Genomic DNA, 21,815 nt, shown 5'->3' with positions numbered 1-21,815 from the left:
GCATTGCCTCTCTTGCAGCGTCTGGCACTAGAATTCCATGGGCGCTTCTGTTGTGCTATCACGCTTACTTCATAAATAAGTTACGAATCGTGCAGTTATTCTTTGAATGCTTGGAATGACATGGGGTTTTATTAGAACCAAAGAAAAAAAAGTTATCGGGCCGTTTTTCTTCGAGTAAATGCGTGATTCTGGATTTGTAACTGCTACCGTGACGGGTGAGAGGTACGCCGATGTGTTACAGAATCACATCATACCCAGCCTGGCTGATAAACACCTGCTGGAACGTACGATGTTTATGCAGGATGGCGTTCCACCCCTTATTCCTAGACGCGTGAAAGATCTCTTGCGAGCGTCGTTTGGTGATGATCGTGTTCTCAGCCGCTAATTTCGTCATGCTTGGCCTCCCAGGTCCCCAGACCTCAGTCCGTGCGATTATTGGCTTTGGGGTTACCTGAAGTCGCAAGTGTATCGTGATCGACCGACATCTCTAGGGATGCTGAAAGACAACATCCGACGCCAATGCGTCACCATAACTCCGGACATGCTTTACAGTGCTGTCCACAACATTATACCTCGACTACAGCTATTGTTGAGGAATGATGGTGGACATATTGAGCATTTCCTGTAAAGAACTTCATCTTTGCTTTGTCTTACTTTGTTATGCTAATTATTGCCATTCTGATCAGATGAAGCGCCATCTGTAGGACATTTTTTCAACTTTTGTATTTTTTTGGTTCTAATAAAACCCCATGTCATTCCAAGCATGCGTGTCAATTTGAACCTCTCTATCTACATTATTTCGTGATTTATTCAGTTTTCAAATTTATACTGACTTTTTGATCACCTGGTATATGTGTAGGATTTCGTAGTTTACTTCATTTACTCTGCGCAGTATAAGCCTCCTTCTCTTCAGTATCGTACAAGAAATCACGTCATATCCTACAGCAGCAATTCAGTACGATTCGCTGATCACAAAATTCAGGCCATGGTTCATGTGGGGTTTCAGCTGTGATTGCCTCCTGTGACAGCGCTGAAATCTCAGCTGATGTGCGGCTATTGTTCGGTGTCTATCTCCCTCTAATAAGAGCAGTCATCTTCGGATGAGCGTTCGGTAACCAATCTCTGGGAGTGGTACGCGCCGTAAGAAATACCCAGGGAGCACTGCGGACGGTGAGAGCTGTAGCAGTAAACACACGAATATTGCGTAGTCCACAGAGACAGCGCCCATTACATGGGAAGTGCCGCATCAAGACAAGGCGATATTCAGAGAGCAGATAATACGTTGCTGGAGACTGGGAGGCGACAATAGTGCAGACAGACGGAGAAACGCGGGAAGGGCAGAGAGAGAGAGAGAAAGAGAGAGAGAGAGAGAGACAGTGAGAGAGATGGAGAGAGTGACGGAGGCACTACTCAGAAGGAGAACACAGAAAGTGCTGTAAACCGACTTCCCAGAAACTTCGCACAGTGGAAGCGGGGTGAAAACGAGCGAACACGTGTCGTGGCTTATCCGTAGATACTTGACCGTGTCTGAGAAAACGACAGTCAAAATTTCCAAAGCATTTTAGATGCCTTTTAAAGCGCGATAAGTTCAACTGAGGTGTTGGCACAGTTGGCAGTGCCGCGAGTTTACACTTTTGAGCACTGTGTTCTAAAGCCGATTATTGTTTCCATTTTACTTTTTTATTTTTCATTTATCTACGCATGTTCGTGGAACATTACTATATGATGTTTCTGATTGAGTTAGGGGTTACAAAGAGGTTATACTAATTGTATAACTGCAGCTGGCAACGGCCTTGCCGCAGTGTGTCACCAGGTCGCCATGCGCTGTTGCCATTTTTCGGGGTGCACTCAGCCTCATGATGCCAATTGAGGAGCTACTCGACCGAATAGTAGTGACTTCGGTCAGGAATATCATCATAACGACCGGCAGAGCGGTGTGCTGACCCCACGCCCCTCCTATCCACATCCTCCTCTGAGGATGACACGGCGGTCGGATAGTCCCGGTAGGCCACTCTTGGCGTGAGGACGGAGTGTATAGCTGCAGCTGTGTTTCACAACAAGCGCCATTAATTTATTATACACAGATGAATCAAAACGTTACGAACACCTGCCTAATAGTATGTTTATCTACCTTTGGAATGAAGTACATCACTGATTCTGCTTATCAGAGTCCGACAGTTTGTTGGTGGATTTGTGGAAGTATGTGGCATTAGATACCTCGGCACAAGACATGTAATTTGCTTAAATAACTGCCCGCTGATTTGCGTACGTGGTGACTGCGCCCGATAGCAACCCAGAGGGTTTCATAGGATTTACATCAGGCAGCTTTTGTCGTCAAGACATCAATGTGAGTTCACTATAATGCTCCGAAAACCAATGAGCGCGGTTCTGGTACACAGACACGGACATTTATACTACCGGAAGATGACATCGCCGTCGGGGAAGAAAAAAATGGTTCAAATAGCTCTGAGCACTATGGGACTTAACACCTGTGGTCATCAGTCCTCTAGAACTTAGAACTACTTAAACCTAACTAATCTAAGGACATCACACACAGCCATGCCCGAGGCAGGATTCGAACCTGCCACCGTAGCAGTCGCGCGGTTCCGGACTGAAGCGCCTAGAACACCTCGGCCACCGCAACCGGCGTCGGGGACGACATCAAGCATGAAGAGATGAAAGTGGTTCGTAGCTGTCAGCATGTCATCGATTACTATCACAGGTCCCACGCAAGCTTAGGAGAACATCTCCCATAGCATAACATTGCTTCCAGCGGCCTATGTCCGTGGAGCGCTGCACGTTTGGAGACGCCTCGATGACGGCGTTTGTGGAGACGACCATAGGGTAAGTGTAGCAAAAATGTGGTTCACCCGAAGAGCTGACACGTTTCCAATGATCGATGGTCGAATCCCGATGGTTCCGATCCCAGTGTGATTGCAGTTGACGATGTCGGTGTGTCAATACCGCTGCGCAGCTCGATGCTTAACAATGTATGATGAATGGTGTGCTCCGGTATTCTTGTGCGCTCACCAGAACTGTGCTCTTTCGCCAGAGATGCCACAGATCACCATCTATCCTGCTTCACCGAGCAGACAAGCCTCCGAACCCCACCTTCTTTGAAGAGTCGTGGAATCCAACCATTTAGCGTCTCGTGGTGGTTTCGCTGTCCTTCCACCCCTTTTCGCAGACGCTCACGACAGCAGTACGTTAACGTTCGACCAGCTTCGCCGTTTTTGAGATACTAGTCCACAGGTTTGCCTAATAATAATCTGCCCTTTGCCAATGCCGCTTATCTCAATGTATTTCCCCATTTGCTGCACATATCTCCGCTAGGATGATCGCCCGTCCGTGTCTGCTCCGCCTCCATATTTTTTTTTTTACTACGCAACTCCACTAGACGGCATCCAACGTCGCGATGGGCACTGGTCCTAAAGTTTTGGTTGATCAGTGTATACATATGTGTGTATAGTCCATTACTGTCTGTTCACATCGAGAAATTGTGTTTCTCTTACCGATTCTCTCAAGACCACAAAACCAGCTGTACACATCACAATCGATTGAATACAAGATGCTCCTTGAAAACTGCAGGAATATGCGTGTATATTTCTGGCCAACCGAATCCCACTTGTCGGGAACAAGTAAAAAGCACACAACAAGAATTTAGTCTTTGATTTATCATTTTGCGCATTCGTGTAGTAATATTCTTCAGACATGGGTAAATAAATGGAAAGAAACATGTAACCAATTATAGGATTTGGAACCAGGGCACAAATCTGTGAAGCAACGACGCTAGCCGCCGTGCTACAACGTCAACCACATAGTCCTAAAAGGCACATAAAGTACTTCGAAAACTTTGCCGTATCTACTGGCATACCGAGTCAAGTTTTCGCTTGTTTTGACCCCTCTTACACCGAACGAGGTTTATGGAAAATCAAGTTATGGCGCTTGCCGTATTCACCCAGTCAGATGGTAAGGAGGAGGTAGGGGGAAGGAGGCAGCAACAGACGATGGTGAGTGCACTGTCACTGTCTGTGGAACGTGAGGCTACCCTTTAGAGACTGTTGTTGTTGTTGTTGTTGTTGTTGTGGTGGTCTTCAGTCCTAAGACTGCACAGATGAAGCTCTCCACGCTACTCCATCATGTTCCAAGTCTCTTTATCTCCGAGTAACCACTGCAACCTACATCCTTCTGAATCTGCTTAGTGTACTGATCTCTTGGTCTCCCTCTACATTTTTAACCCTCCACGCTTCCTCTAATACTAAATTGGTGATCACTTGATGCCTCAGAATGTGTCCTACCAACCGATCCCTTCCTGTAGTCAAGTTGTGCCACAAATTACTGTTCTCCCCAATTTTATTCAGTACCTGCTCATTACGTGATCTACACATCTAATCTTCAACATTCTTCTGTAACACCACATTTCGAATGTTTCTATCTTCTTTTTGTCTAAACTGTTTATCACCCTTGTTTCACTTCCATACATGGCTACACTCCATACAAATACTTTCAGAAAATGCTTTCTGACACTTAAATGTATACTAGGTACTAACAAATGTCTCTTCTTTAGAATCGCTTTTCTTGCCATCGTCAATCTACATTTTATATCTTCTCTGCTTCGACCATCATCACTTATTTTGTTGCCTAAATAGCAAAACTCATCTACTACTTTAAGTGTCTCATTTCCTAATCTGATTCATTCAGGATCAATTGTTTTAATTCAACTGCATTCCATTATCCTTGTTTTCCTTTTGTTGATGTTCATCTTATATCTTCCTTTCAGGAACATCTCCATTCCGTTTAACTGCTCTTCCAAATCCTTTGCTATCTCTGACAGAATTGCAATATGATCTGTAAACTTCAAAGTTTTTATTTCTTCTTCCTGGATTTTAATTCTTACTCCATATTTTTCTTTTGTTTATTTTATTGCTTGCTCAATGTACAAATTGAATATCATCGCGGATAGGCTACAACCCTGTCTCACTGCCTTCTCAACCGCTGCTTTCCTTTCGTGCCCCTCGACTCTTATAACTGCCATCTGGTTTCTGTACAAATTGTAAATAGCCTTTCACTCCACGTATTTTACACCTGCCACCTTCAGAATTTGAAAGAGAGCATTCCAGTCAACATTTTCAAAGGCTTTCTCTCTAAGTCTACAAGTGTTAGAAACGTAGATTTGACTTCCCTTAACCTATCTTCTAAGATAGCTGTTATGGTCAGTATTGCCTCGCTTGTTCCCACATTTCTACGGAATCCATACTGATCATCGCCGAGTTCGGCTTCTACCAGTTTTTCCATTAGTCTGTAAAGAATTTGTGTTAGTATTTTGCTGCCGTGACTTATTAAACTGATAGTTTGGTAATTTTCACAATCGTCAGCACCTTCTTCTTTTGGAATAAGAATTATTATATTATCCTTGAAGTCTGAGCGTATTTCGCCTGCCCCATACATCCTGCTCACCTTTTGTCATGGATAGCTTCCCAAGGCTATCAATAGTTCTAACGGAGTGTTCTGTACTCCCGGGGATTTATTTCGACTAGGTCTTTCAGTGCTCTGTCAAATTGTTCACGCAGTATCATAACTCCCATCTCATTTTCATCTACGTCCTCTTCTATTTCCATAAAATTGCCCTGAAGTACATCGCCCTTGTATAGACCCTCCATATACTGCTTCCAACTTTCTGCTTTCCTTTCTTTGGTTAGGACTGATTTTTCAACTGAGCTCTTGATATTCGTACAGGCGGTTCTCTTTTACCCAAAGGTCTATTTACTTTTCCTGTAGGCGGTATCTATCCTACTCCTAGTGATGTATGCTTCCGTTGTCCTCTAGCCATTCCTGCTTAGCCGTTTTGCATATCCAGTCGAGCTGGTTTTTGAGACATTTGTATTCCTTTCTGCCTGCTTCATTTACTCGATTTTTATATTTTCTCCTTTCATGAATTAAATTAGGTATCTCTTGTGTTACCCAAGGGTTTCTAGTAGCCCTCGTCTTTTTGCATACTTGATCCTCTGCTGCCTACACTGTTTCATCATTCAAAGCTACCTATTATTCTTCTACAGTATTTCTTCCCCCTGTTCTTGTCATTCGTTCCATAATGCTCCCTCTGAAACTCTCTACCATATCTGGTTCTTTTAGTTTATCCAGGTCCCTTCTCTTTAAATTCCTACCTTTTTGAAGTTTCTTCAGTTTTAATGTACAGTTCATGACCGATAGGATGTGGTCAGAGTCCACATCTGCCCCTGGAAATGTCTTACAATTTAAAACCTGTATCCTAAATCTCTGTCTTACCATTATGTAATCTATCTGAAAACTTCCGGTGTCTCCACGCCTCTTCCAAGAATACGACCTCCTTTCATTGTTCTTAAGCGAAGTGTTAGTAATGATTAAATCATGCTCTGAACAAAATTCTACCAGGCGGCTTTCTCTTTCATTTCTTTCTCCCACGTCATATTCACCTACTACGCCAGCCTAAGTGGCCGAGCGGTTCTAGGCGCTACAGTCTGGAACCGCGCGACCGCTACGATCGCATGTTTGAATCCTGCCTCGGGCATGGATGTGTGTGAAGTCCTTAGGTTAGTTAGGTTTAAGTAGTTCTAAGTTCTAGGGGATTGATGACCTCAGAAGTTAAGTCCCATAGTGCTCAGAGCCATTTGAACTATTTCACCTACTACCTTTCGTTCTCTTTCTTTTCCTACTATCGAATTACAGTGCCTCATGATTATTATATTTTCATCTCCCTTATCTATCTGAATAATTTCTTTTACCGCATTAGACATTTCTTCAATCTCTTCATCATCTGCGGAACTAGTCCGCATATAAAATTGTACTGGTGTAGTAGGCATGGGCTTCGCGTCTATCTTGGCTACAATAAAGCGTTTAGTGTGCTGTTCGTAGTAGCTTATCCTACTTTTTCTTTTCATTATTAAACCTACCCCTGCATTACCCATATTTGATTTTGTATTTATGTATTTCACTTGATCAGATGTCTTGTTCCTCCTGCCACCGAACTTCAATAATTCCCACTATATCTAACTTCAACCTATCGATTTCCCTTTTTAAATTTTCTAATCTACCTGCCAGATTAAGGGATCTGATATTCCACGCTCCGATTTCCTTATCTTGATAACGAGATCCTCCTGAGTAGTCCCTGCCCGGAGATCCGAATGGGGGACTATTTAACCTTCGGAATATTATACCCAAGAGGACGCCATCATCAATTAACCACACAGTAAAGCTGCATGCCCTCGGGAAAAATTACGGCTGTAGTTTCCCCTTGCTTTCTGCCATTCATAGTACCAGCACGGCTATGCTGTTTTGGATGATGCTGCAAAGCCAGTTCAATCAACCATCGAGACAGTTGCTTCTCCAACTACCGAAAACGGTGATGTCTCTCTTCAGAAACCACACGTCAGTGTGTCCTCTAAACGGACACCCCTCCGTTGTGGTTGCACCTACGGTACGGCTATCTGTTATCACTGAGTCACGCAAGGCTCCCCGCCAACGGCAAGATCCATGGGGGAAGGGAGGGGGGGGGGGGGAATTTGGAGATTACATAGGCAGCTATAGAGTATGCGTGAGAAGTCCCTGTACCCCTGTTAACTTTGTGCAATTTGAGAAGATAAATGGTTATTTTATAGGTAATCCCGTCTCCGGCCATCCTGATTTAGGTTTTCCGTGATTTCCCTAAATCGTTTCAGGCAAATGCCGGGATGGTTCCTTTGAAAAGGCACGGCCGATTTCCTTCCCAATCCTTCCCTAACCCGAGCTTGCGCTCCGTCTCTAATGACCTCGTTGTCGACGGGACGTTAAACACCAACCACCACCGCTATTTTATAGGTATCCCAGCACTGAAGGTGACGGAAAGCATGCATAAGGAGGAGGAAGAGATTAGTGTTTAACGCCTGTTGACAACGAGATGATGAGAAACGGAGCATAAGCTCAGATTAGGGAAAGGTGGGGGCGGAAATCGGCCGTGCCCTTTGTAGCCGCTCTCCGTCGATCTGCTGTCGTCGACTTCTCTGACGGAAGATATTGATGTTGTTATCTACTGTATGTGCTCGAATTTTAGTTTAACTATACGTCACATGGAGCAGCCACAAATATCTTCACTGTAACGGCGACTAAATTTCGGGTTTTCGTAATAATTAATGTTAACATTATGCTCAGTCTATCACCATTCATTTTTTGCTGCGTTACGGAAGACAGAATAGTTAATAACACCTTTGGCTGTTATTTATTAGTTACTAATAACACGTAATTATGAAAATCACTTTAGTTTCTTTATTAATAACATTCAATAATACAGTAATTAAATGATCATGAATGATTGCGTTTTGTATAGAGGGAAAAGGAGGGTTGATTCTACAATTACTCTCTGCAATTACGGCAACTAAAATGTCCGTTATTTTTATAGTTCGTCACTCAAAGGTATTATAGCAAGTAGTACGGTCCATTACTATACTTCGATACAGTCATTCAAACTGCGTACGCTTTTATTTTCACAAAGCTAAGTGTCCAGTCCCGTTCTTATATTCAGTTTACCGTCTCTTCGTATAGTCCGCAGTTCCAATTGTCAGTTATTCGGTATGTACTAGAATTTAATACTGAGCGCTACTTTGTCTCGCGCACACAATTCCTCAGGTATTCTCAGACCGTAACCTACGGCAAGAGTCTCTCCCGTATAAATTAACTATAGTCAGTTTCCTCGCAATTTAACAAAAGTACCCTGATCCCTTCCGTAGCACATCCCGCGGAAATGCCCGCTACATAGCACGCAGCAGCTACGTAGACTTATTCAGAGCGCAGAAAACAAGACAAGAGAGCTAACAATACCCTAGCATGGTTTATATAATAGAATTTAGAAACAAAAGTAGCCACGTTGAACCCTCTTTGATTTGCCTGAAGCGCTATTTTGCTGCGGGCGTTATTCTGATGAGAGTTTGTATATCGCTAATTTTAATTAAAACTTTTTCAATGCTACTAATTATTATCAATAGTATCGATCACCTCTCCCCTAATAATGATAATATTGTTCTTAACTAAAACAGTGGTTATACCTTTCAAGGGAACCATACCGGCATTTGTGTGAAGCGACCTATGGAAATCACGGCAAACCTAAACCAGGATTGTCGAATGCGGGTTCGAAGCATCGCCCTCTCGAATGCGAGTCCACTGTGTTAACCACTGCGCCATTCGCCACCTTCCTCAGCAAAAGCATACCTGAAGTCCCTTGGCTAGCAATGTATGACCATAATAAAAGAAAAAGGAAAATGGAAGGATGTTTGCGAATGAATTGTCGACAAGGATATGGAAGAGTTTGTTGTTGCCTGTATTGCTTTGATGGCACAATGCCCTAATGCTCTATCTAGCTCAAGAGCGTTTCTTCTGATGAATTTGTCATATTTATTTGTTTACACTGACTGACAAAAGGAGTGACACATGAACACATTGTCGGATGCAAAAGTAACTCCGTAAACGAATGCACCGTGGTCGGATATTAACTGTTTAAAGTTGGAAGTCTCTGTGTCAAGTAAAACAGCCGCAGGGGAAGATTACTTTTGTTTGCGTTCATTGTTGTTACCAAGGCTGAATATGTATATAAAGAGCGTCAAAAGAAGTGTCAGAAGTTTCAGTGATCACCGTGAGAGTCACTGAGATGCCACGTACTTGTATGAGACAGCTTTATCATCACCTGACGAAGTTTGAAATGGCGTAATTGTGGATCTCGCTTCTGGCTGACTTGTCGAATTGCACCAATTCAGATCTGTGGAGCATTTGGACGTGACAGCGGTTCGATGTTTGACAGTATGGGAAAGTAAGGGTAGCTAAACACCTCTTCAAAATTCTGGTCACGCACACCTTACCAGGATTACCAGCGTCTGCGAGATGATCTACGATCTGGTGGTACGTCCCCTTCTTCCACTGTTTTGCAGAGGGAGAGCGGTGTTACTCCTGGGGTCACGTGTGACTTCAGGTCACAGCTGTTGGTGACTGACATAACTGTGACCTGATAACGGCACTTCACGGACATCCCACTTCCTCACGTGGTTTCTTTCATGTGATAGTATCATGGTGACATTTTCGAACAGGGCAACGCTGTCTATGCATGGCATGTGTCTCTATGAACTGTTCAAGTGATGTTGAGATACTTCTATGAATAGCAAGATCCCCAGACCTGTCCCCGACAGAACATGTATGCAGCCAGCTCGGACGTCAACTGCATCCCAGTGAAGGTATGTGGGATATCAAAGACCAGTTACAACAGTTAGCTGTAGATCAGCTTGCCTCAGGAGACGATATAACAGCGTTTACCGTCCTTACCATTCGAATCAGTTCACGCCTCCAGTCCCGAGGAGGAGCAACGCAATACAGATAAGAGTGCTTTTACCAAGTTCTTTGTAAATCTTACTCGATTTTGTAATCACTTGTAAGTAGGCTGTACAGGTTATTATGTTGGTGAGACCATGTAGCGCCCTGCATGAAAATCGCTGACTGTGCTGTGAGCAGTCTGTGGGTGGTTGGACTCACTGTTTGAATATTCGCTAGTGTAGTGTTGGTCAGTTGGATGTGAACAGCCAGTAGTGTTGGGCATTTGGAGGTGAGCCGCCAGCAGTGGTGGATGTGAGGAGAGAGATGTCGGAGTTTTGAGATGTTGATATGAGCGGACGATCTGGACGTGTGTCCGACAGAAATAGGAAATATGTCAAAATAGATATCTAGAATTTATATATATATATTATGACTTTTGAACAGTGTTAAGATAAATACATTGTTCGTTCTCTATCAAAATCTTTCATTTGCTAACTATATGACTACCAGTAGGTAGTGCCTTCAGCAGTTAGAATCTTCTATTTAGCTGGCAGTATTGGCTCTAGCTGGATTGCAGTAGTTCGATTATCGAAGATTTTTGTGAGGTACGTGATTCATGAAGGGTATAGGTTACTGTTAGTCAGGGCTATTCGTTTGTATGGATTATTAAAAATCAGATTGCGTTACGCTGAAATATTATGTGTCAGTTTAGAAATGATCAGAATAAGTAAAGAGAAAACTGAGCACGTTCGGTTTTACTCAGCTGTTTCTATATCGAATAAAGTAGAAGTTTACCAGCACAGTCTTTCTTTACATTCAAAGAGGAAGTTTCACATCATTCTTTACATTCAAAGGGGAAGTTTCACATGGCGACCCTTAGCCGAGTATACCTCACTGGAATCTTCTGAATTTTTCTTGTAGTTTGAGTAATTATTGTAGTTATTGTTTATTCCTAGCGCGCAATTGTAGAAAGAATCTCCTTTGTACTTGTAGTTTTTCATTGTTGTACAGTAGAACAGTTGTGGCATGCATGTAGATATGCACCAAAACATTCGCAGCCGTGCTTACAATTAATTGGATATTACTTTCAGAGCTTTATTAATGTGTTTTCTTATTTTTGCTCTTCAAATTGTGCTTCTTTGTGTTATCGTGTGAAATACGTGATAATTATGGCGTGTGAAAAACGTAACACTAGGGTCCAAAGTAATTTGAGAAATGACAGTGACGACGAGCGTAGCTTATCAGCACCACCGTGTAATGAATTAACAGATATTTAAAGTAGTAATTTGGTAACTGTGCATAGGGAAATGGACCAGGCCAAAAATAATGGTTTAGACAGTGAAACAGCTAGTGAACAGGGTAGTATTGTCGATCGATCGGTCGGCAATACCTCGCCTTAATAATCAGAAATGACAGGACAAAATCTTGCGAATACTGTAGACTCAGGATTTGCATCATTACCAGGGCTTGCATCATTACCCTTTTCTCAATCAAGTCAAGATACGTTTTCTGCTTTTCAAAATGCGAATGTTGCCGATTCAAATGCACTGCCGAACAGCACTGAGGAACATGTTTCAGACACCAATGCATTGTTATTACACTTAATGCAACAAATGGGACAAAGGCTTCAAAAGTTAGACAGAACACTTGAGCAAAATCAGAAACAAATGGGACAACAGCTTCAAAAGTTAGACACGATGGAATAAAATCTTCAAAAGTTAGACACAATGCGTGAACAAACACGTCAAGTTTTAACTTCTGACTTACATAACATCGAATCTAAATGTCAAAAAGTCTGTAATGACGTAAAAACAAAAATTTGTGAGCATTTTCGACCTTTTTTCGCGGTATGGACATGCCTTACAAAATCACGAAGCAGCCATGAAAATCACGACACCTTGTAAGCTAAAATTGACTCAGTTGCAGCTACCGATTCGGTTACGTAACTTGCAAGAACTCAGGAACACTTAAAGGACAGAAATAGGTACTCTAAAGCTTGGTTCAGAAAAATACGTGGAGGAAATCAGCACATTATCGGTAAAATTAATCGAACTTTCGGATCAGCTAAATAATTTATTTACGAAGGTAGATAATGATCTGAGTGACAAAAGACCCGTAGCCTTTACTGACACAGAAGAGTATGAACAAATTAAGAAATTTACACAAAATCAGAATCAAATCAATACACAGTACAAAAGAGAAATGTGGGAAGTAAAAGATCAGATGACACACATAATGCAAGAATTACATATTTTAGAGGGCACTCGCACTCTGACTTGGCAAGAGGGATTTAGAAATAAGGAAAACTCACAAAGTAACACAAGGTATTTTGGAAATTTTGGAAGAAATTGGCAAGGTACACCGAATTTTGAGATGGAACCGCCGGAACGAAGAAACAATGACCGATATGCGACTCGCCGACATGATGATTTTGACTATAAGCTGTTCATTACTACCTGTAAATTCAAAACATTTAAGAATTCTGGCAACGACATTCATCCACAAGCATGGCTTAATCAATTCTCTTATCATTTTCGACCCCAACTGGTCATTAGTGCACAGAATAGAATTTGGGTGTGGCTTCTTAGAGAATGAACCAGCTGTAAGAATGCGATCGGTCATTCGCGATTGTCACAGTGAAGGAGAATTTTATCATACCTTCCTTTCAGCATATTGTTCTAAAGCTACTCAAGATCGAGTAAAACACAGCATCATAACGATGAAACATTTCAAACAATCTGAATTTCCCATTCTTGTCAATTATTTTGAAGACATATTGCCTAAGAATCAGTATCCGTCAAACCCATAAAGCCCCTCAGCACCTACTCACATATGTTTAGTTAAGTTGCCGGATCATTTAAGACATATTATTTTGGCAGGACGTTGCAAAGATGACATAGAAGCTTTTCAGGGACTGTTCCAAGAACTGAAAATAGACACTGACAGTCGCAGAATGCCAAAACAGGAACACAACAATTACAGGTCATATACGTCACAATTGTATGCTGACAGAAATAATAATAACTGGACATGACAAGCCTATTCTCACAACACAAATCGTGATCAAAACAGACACCATCCGTATAAGTGTTGGCAAAACAATAACAGTTCCAGGGAAAGAACGCATTTCTGTAGTAATAAATATGACAGAGACAACTGTAGAAACAGACAGTATGGGAACCAGAACAATTATTATCAGCGGAGACAAAATGACTTCAGACACAACGGCCCGCCTCGCAGTTACGATTCTGGGAGTGATTCTCCACCACGTGACCAACAGGAAAGAAACTACAGAAACTACCGACAAGACGACAGACAATATAATCTTAACAACAGACCAGAAGTTAACCAAAATTGACGTGATTCAAACAGGGCAAGGGCCTCTCGACAAGGTGAATTTGTAGAATTTAGATCTCGAATTCCCAGTAAGGATGTGCGACAGCAAAGAGGTAACAGACAATGACTTGCACCACAGGCGGGCACGTGCACCGACTAGGCTTGAGAAAAATAACATAAGTTAACCTTGAGAAACATTCCAGTATTCTTTAATGACATATACTGCATGATAAAACTCTGCGTACTAGGAAAGGTAAAGGATTACACCACATTTCACATATAAAACCGTTTATTACGAGATAATCTGCTTTTTAACTTAGTCTTTGCCATAAAATTTTTCACTTCATGTTACTAGTATGCTTTGTCACACTTAGAAATTGTTAACATGCAACAATGTTTTGAAGTAGACTATCTAGTCAAGAACCTAGGAAAATTATTTAGACAGTAATTACGAATGCATTTTATAGTGAACAGAGGACACAGTGTTATTGTGTGTACATTCTTACTTGTTAGTTGCACGACTATAAGGCTTTCATATTTGGAACATTACTGCTAATGAGATTTTAGTGCAACATTTTGGTTTACTTGAAAAGACATTCTGGATTTAAAGTACTTTCTGAGAGATTACAGATGACTTAGGATTTGGTTTGTTTGTCTTCGGCTACATGCTTATATCATGAGACTACTAATGAGTGACACAATTTACATTTTTACTTTTGTGCCATATCTGTTTTATGTCTGCACAGTTTTTGTACTTTCTTCTGGAAAGTAAAACATGTTTTAGTAGTAAGTTTTGTGGTACAGCTACAATGAGACAGCCTTTTCCATAATACAACAATACATTGCAGTACAGTACTTTCTTGATCAGAGCAATGAGCATAATAATTATGACATCTATACGCATAGCATTACACTTTTGTTTATAAAGAGGTAAAAAATGGTTCAAATGGCTCTGAGCACTATGGGACTTAACATCTATGGTCATCAGTCCCCTAGAACTTAGAATTACTTAAACCTAACTAACCTAAGTACATCACACAACACCCAGTCATCACGAGGCAGAGAAAATCCCTTAATCCCGCCAGGACTCGAACCCGGGAACCCGGGCTCGGGAAGCGAGAACGCTACCGCACGACCACGAGCTGCAGACTTATAACGAGGTAAGTACATTGACTTTTGCAGAACTTTGCTTATGGACGATGATAACTACAACAACTGGGTCATTTTTACCGTTAATTAATGACAGAAATCATCTTACAGCAAGACAGACAGATTAGCACTACAGGACACACATTTGAGTGATACTTAAAACATTTTTTAAAGATTCTTGAATTACAGAGAAACAAAGAACGTTTTCGGTAACACATTTTATTCCATTGCTGCAATCTGTAACACCTGAGGGTATAATTACGTTAACCTTCAGGGGGTTACACGTTTACTTTGTGTACTAAGCGTGTGGCAAGTGCAAGGGGCCCTAGCTAATATGGTATTTGCTTATTCAGTTTTACACATCAGTACCATATTTCCCTAACACAAAATTACACAGCTATCTGATTATTTAACAGAGAGACAAACGTTTTCTTACTATGTCAGTGACACATGTTTATGTAATAACACAGTTAAATTGATTCACACTTTGTACTTTGTCTGCATTTTAAGAACTGTTCACATTTATCTTAGAAACCACTGTGATACTATGAGAGCTTTGAATGATGTATTTTGTATGGGATCATTATGTTTGAAGTATGTTTGAGGTAGATGACAATTTGTTTTAGGTTTTGAATTTATTGAAAGAAGTTATAACGATTTTGAGATGTGATTGATCTGTTATGATGAAATTATTATGATTATGATGTGTATTAAGCTGTTGAGGGATGTTTATGATCAATGAGATGATGATGTATGAGGAATCTGAATATGCTATATATTCATTATTATGAAATATTGTAGAAGTGTCGATGAATATGTATATGAGTAATAAGGTAAGGAATAATGAGTAGTGGTTAGGGACTCTGGTTTGTGAAAAGGATGGTGGAAACCAAGAATTGTACTTTAAGAGTTATGAAATGTGTATACATGTGAATGTGAGTACCACAATGCTGACAAAACATTTTGGTCACTGTTATATATGAGATTTTGTTTCTACACACTTCTAACATAAATTTTGAGCATCTCAATTTTTTTTTATATGAGACTGTCACTGTAGCAGAAACCGCTGTTATAAATGTTTTGGTTGAGAAGGTAAGTGTCCTTGACGTAATGCTCTGTGGGAAATGACAGTTACCTGAAAAAAAACCATTAGTGTGTGCCTTTCAGAGGCACAGATGTAGAAAAAGAGGCCATTAACCACACTATTGACATTTCTTTGTAGAAAGCATTGCAAGTACGACACGCTCATACTTGAAAAAAATATTATTACACTTTGGAGCTCATACTTTCGGATATTTGCTGAAATGCCATTAAAATAATGAGAACTATTTTACATCTATAAACCTGATTATGACTACTGTCTTTCTAGTTTTACTACCTTATGAAATTCCATATGACTAGTGAATGACATCTTTATGCTTTGCCTTGTATATATTTGCTTATTTTGTTTGATATATAGTTTCCAGCTGCGCTGCAGCATTGGATAAAACAAAATTTAATAGGTGTACTAATTTAAATACTTTCTGTCTACAGATCCATTAAGTAACAATTTTATGATCTACTTTCTTAATTCCCTTCACAGGAATTGCACACATAAACTTTTTCAACGACTTGATAACTTGTTTGGTAGAGTAAGTTATTGTAATGCATCACTCTAATATTAAGATGTGACATAGGTATTATACATCTCCTATCTTTACTGCAATATTTTTTTTGCTTGAATTTTTTATCAAAGTTAGGTATAATTTATTGCTTTTGCTGCTGCTGCTTGTCAGGCATTGACTTAGTGAATTTTATGTTGTATTAAGCCAGCTTTAGTATTGCTTTATTTTTCTTGTTGTTGCACATTGGCTCATATTAGTTGTAATGTTACATTTGCTATGCTAATTTAAATTTATTGCTGCTTGCTTTGACACTTTGCATCTTTTACTCGTTCTTGTTTGTGTTAATGTTTGTGCTGCTGCATTGCCTCGTTGTCTAGTACATATATCTGAGCTCATTAGATTTAAGTTAGCTATGCTATATGCTATATAAGAAAATGTGGAATTGGGAAAGAATGCAGCAGAAAGATGTAAGAAAAAGGATTGGGCAAAGAGCATTGTACAATGAGGAATAATTACTCTGAAAAGGAAGATGAGCAAAAAAAGAGTAGGGTTTAGGGACAACAGGTTTAGGTAGAATTTTCTTGAAAACAAATAAGGAAGTCAAGAATATGTGAAAATAATAATACATAAAGCATGTGTAGAAAGAATTTTTTGGGAATAATGATGCACTAAGAGAGAACTCCGAGAAGTAAAGAAAGTTTTGTTTGCAAATGAAATAAGATAAATACCGCAGTACCAAATGTCATGCTGAAAACGAAGCCTGTCCTTTTGTGTTATTCTGCTATGTGTTTACATGTACACTTGTGTGTCTATATTCTTCCTGTCTTTATGTGTTTATAATTTTTCTAATACAGGGTGAACGGCAGGGAGACAGATGGTTTTTAATGAAATAATAGTCAGCCAACTTTAAAATTAATGCATGTTTATTTACACAAAAAATGAATGCTCATTATTTGCCATTTTAGTTAAGAAAGTTATTTGTGAAAAATAATGTCATCAAGGTGATGTCCATCATTTCGAATGCAGGACTCAAGTCTCTTCTCAAAATCCTCCATTACACGGACTAAAATCTCTGCAGGGATGGCAGCAATTTCTTGAATGATTGAATTCTTCAACTCGTCCAAATTTTGTGGTTTGTGGTTATAGACACCGTTCTTATGGTACTCCCACAGAAAAAAGTCACATACTGACAAGTCGGGAGACCTGGGAGGCCAAGGAACATTGCCAAAACGTGAGATAATCCGGCCAGGAAACATTCGTCTAAGAATTGTCATTGAAGTGCTTGCGGTGTGCGATGTTGCCCCATCCTGCTGGAACCAAACGCATTTTAATGGGATTCGTCGTCTTCTTAGTTCTGGTTTCAAGAATGTTTCAAGCATACGAATGTAACTAACCGAATTAACAGTAACTGTGGCCCCCTTCTCTTCAAAAAAATAAGGTCCAATAATGCCAACGGAGCCAAGACCACACCAGACTGGTACATTTTCTGAGTGTAGAGAAAATCACTTGCAGTCTGTAAGCGAAGTCTTCTCGTACAGCAAAATCAGTTTCTCTAAGTTGTTGGACAATGAGCATTTTGTAGGGATGGAATTTTAATTCTTTATGCAAAATTCGTCTAACCGATTCACGGTTGATTCATAACTCACTAGCATAACGTCTAACTGACCGTCCTGGGCTTCTGACTGTCACTTGTGTTACCCTTTCAACATTTTCTGGTGTCGTTACTCTGCGTCTTGGGCCAGGATGCTTCTTATCCGGTATGTTTCCAGTTGATCTGAAGTTTTCCACCCATCTGAGGATTGTGTTACGCCTCGGAACAGCTCCATGTCGACCGACATTCAACTGCGCACGAAACCATCGCTGCGTAGCAATAATAGACTCACCTCTTTTCACGAAACTGCCATAGACAGACACTTGACGTTGCAAGTCTCACTGCTCCATAGTGACTGAGTAAATGAAATGGTGTCTTGTGTGGATCAGAAGTATCCCCACCACGACCACCTCCCACCACCGCGCCCGCAGTACTACACAGTTCAAAACCGTCCGTCTCCGATATGTCACCCTGTACTAAGCTGCATTTAGTATGATGAGGAGTACTGTTATCCTCAAATACAACCTGTTCTTTGGTTTGAAAGAACGTTTAGATATTACTTATTCTGTTACATTTTGCTTTATCTGCTCATGTATCAGTTTAATGTGCTAATTAATATTCTCTTTTTTCATTTATTTACTTATGTCACAATTCCTATAGTACTTATTTATATGCTAATTCTAATTTTCTGGATTACTACTAATGTTATCATTATATTTTTAAGGATTTTTTCTTGTACGTTTCTAATTGTATTCTCATGTCGTAAAATTAGACACCAGTGCTTCAAATTTAGTAGGGTTTTATTTCACTACACACATTTCTGTTGGTCACAGTATATGCACAATATGTGAGAAGTTAGTGCTCAGACGTGTGTTAATAATTCAGCAATGGACTGGTTAATAGCGTTGTTGATTCCAAGAACATTTCAAAAATTTTTTGTGAGTGCACAAGTGGTGGTTCATGGACTAGCTATATCATCCGCAAAACTCTTGAACGGTGATTGTGCACCCACACAGTCGCCAACGGATGGCTGCTAGCCATCTCTAGAAGGACTACATTGGATCTGCACCTTTGGGAGCCCACCAGTGCCGTTATCTATTCAAGGACTACCGTGGGCACGCACCTTGGTGGCCCACCAGTCCCATATCTATACCAGGACTACAGTGGATCTGCTCTTGTGGTGGCCCACTAATACCTTTATCTCTAAAAGAAATACTGTGGGTCTGCTCTGTGATGACCTACCTACCAATGTTCTTCAAAATTTCGACTGACTCTGCTGTAGGTTTGCTGTGCTGTGGCCCATTACCTGTCTGCATGTCAAGAGTTAGCAGTCTTTCCGTTGGAATGACACCACTACGTCTTCAAGGCTGCACGGAAATCCACTACTTCCGTGAGCATTTTCTTTTACTGCAGTCCGCAGCTCGTGGTCTTGCGGTAGCGTTCTCGCTTCCCGCGCCCGGGTTCCCGGGTTTGATTCCCGGAGGGGTCAGGGATTTTCTCTGCCTCGTGATGACTGGGTGTTGTGTGATGTCCTTAGGTTAGTTAGGTTTAAGTAGTTCTAAGTTCTAGGGGACTGATGACCATAGATGTTAAGTCCCATAGTGCTCAGAGCCATTTGAACCAACCTTTTACTGCTCAGACTTTGTGCATAAAACTGTAATTACTATTGTGATGAGTAATCAGCATTATCTTTATGGACCGTGAGGAAAATTTTTGCTCTTGACCAACAGTGTATCAATAAGTGTGTGCATTTGATACATCTCTTACCGTTAATATGAAAAAATTTAGCAAATAAATATTGTCCACTACCCAAAACAATTTGTAAAATTTTTTGTGGAGAGCATGGGTGCTATGTAAGTAGGCTGTTTAGGTTTTTATGTTGGTGACGCCATGCAGCGTTCTGTATGAAAATCTCTGACTGTGCTGTGTGCAGTCTGTGGCTGGTTGGACTCACTGTTGGAATATTCGCTAGTGTAGTGTTGGGCAGTTGGATGTGAACAGCCTGTAGCGTTGGGCAGTTGGAGGTGAGCCGCCAGCAGTGGTGGATGTGAGGAGAGAGATGCCAGAGTTTTGAGTTGTTAATATGAGCGGACGATCTGGACGTGTGTCCTTCAGAAAAAGGAAATTTGTCAAAGTAGATGTGAATATATATATAATGAATTTTGAACACTATTAAGGTAAATACTTGTTTGTTTTCAATCAAAATCTTTCATTTGCTAACTATATGCCTAACAGTAGTTACTGCCTTCAGTAGTTAGAATCTTTTATTTAGCTGGCAGTTTTGGAGTTCGCTGTATTGCAGTAGTTCGAGTAACGAAGATTTTTGTGAGGTAAGTGATTCATGAGGGGTGTAGGTTATTGTTAGTCAGGGCTTTTCTTTTGTAAAGATTATTAAAAGTCAGATTGCGTTGTGCTAAAATATTGTGTGTCAGTTTAGAAATTATCAGAATACGAAAAGAGAAAACTGTCTGAGTAGGTTCAATTTTACTCGGCTGTTGCTGTTTCAAATAACTGAGAAGTTTACCATCACAGTCTTTCTTTACATTGAAAGGGGAAGTTTCACACTGAAATAACAACAAATGTCTCGTCATCTGGCGAAGTTTCATATCGTTTTTCTCTATTTCTGGATGCTTCACTTTTTTTGTCAATTATTATGTGTATGTGTAAAGACGCTTTCTCGATTGATGAGGTCTGCCTCTTACCTTACATAATATGTAGGTTGAACCAGAATACCACTGACAGACTTTCTGAAGCTGTTCTGAGATACATTCCTACTATTTTGATTTAAGGGACCAAAAGGTTATAGGGCTATTGCGTTTTGTTTTGTTGCTTGTCGCAGCCAGCTTTGTGTCTGTACTGCCCTGAAAATAGTGCGCAACAGTGCAAACGTCGACGGTAAAAGCTGTGTATCTTGCTTCCAATAGCTCACGGTACCTGCTGTTGACGACAGTAATGCCCCCTTTTACCTCGTTGTCCTCAAGTTCGCATGCACTACTGCTCGTTTTGGTTTAGGCTCCTGTTGTCCAGCAGTGTTAGTTGTGCGTTATCAGTGATAACACAGCACTACTAAGGATAGGTTTACTGATGAAGAGGCCAATATGCAGCTGGAGTACGGATTCACTGGATGCAATGGAACAGCGGCACAACGACACTACGCTGAACTTTTGCCGCGAGGACGGCAGCCACAGCGCAGCACTTACGCTGTCTGAGGGTTGTTTCATTACCCTGTTTCGTGAGTTCTACGTTTGGTTATTGCAGATTATGTGTGCTTTCACTGTTGCGAATATATTTGCACAGGAACGAAATTGTTTGTGGTGACAAACTGAATGAATCATAATTACATTATTGTTGTATAATGAGTCGTCGGAGACTGTTGGTCCCTTAGACCAAAATGCTCAAAAAGTATCCTTGAACACTTTCTGAATATTTATCGGGTGAGTTCCAGGTCATATCGAGTAAGGTAACAGATAGACCGATCTTGCACTTCTTTCTCTCTCTCTCTGTCTTCATTTTTTGTTTTTATAAACAAGAAAGGTTGCACACATACTAAATTTCGGCGGCTACTAAATAGTCGTGCCACTTAACGATGCGAGGTGTAGAAGTATCAAACAGGAATTTGGTTGCAATAATTACACGTCCGTTGTATGAAACTGATAAACAATATTTTATTCAAAATAATCTCCATTGCTATTTATACATTTCTCCCACCTCTCCGGCAGGCTGTGAATACCACGCCCAGAAAAGCAGTCTTTCCTTTGAAGCGAAACAGTCATCGAACCATTTTCGTACATTGTCTTTTCTTTGAAGCGAAACAGACATCGAACCATTTT

Source organism: Schistocerca americana, chromosome 4 (genome assembly GCF_021461395.2).
Source record: "Schistocerca americana isolate TAMUIC-IGC-003095 chromosome 4, iqSchAmer2.1, whole genome shotgun sequence".
Lineage (NCBI taxonomy): Eukaryota > Metazoa > Arthropoda > Insecta > Orthoptera > Acrididae > Schistocerca > Schistocerca americana.
This window is presented reverse-complemented; position numbering follows the sequence as displayed.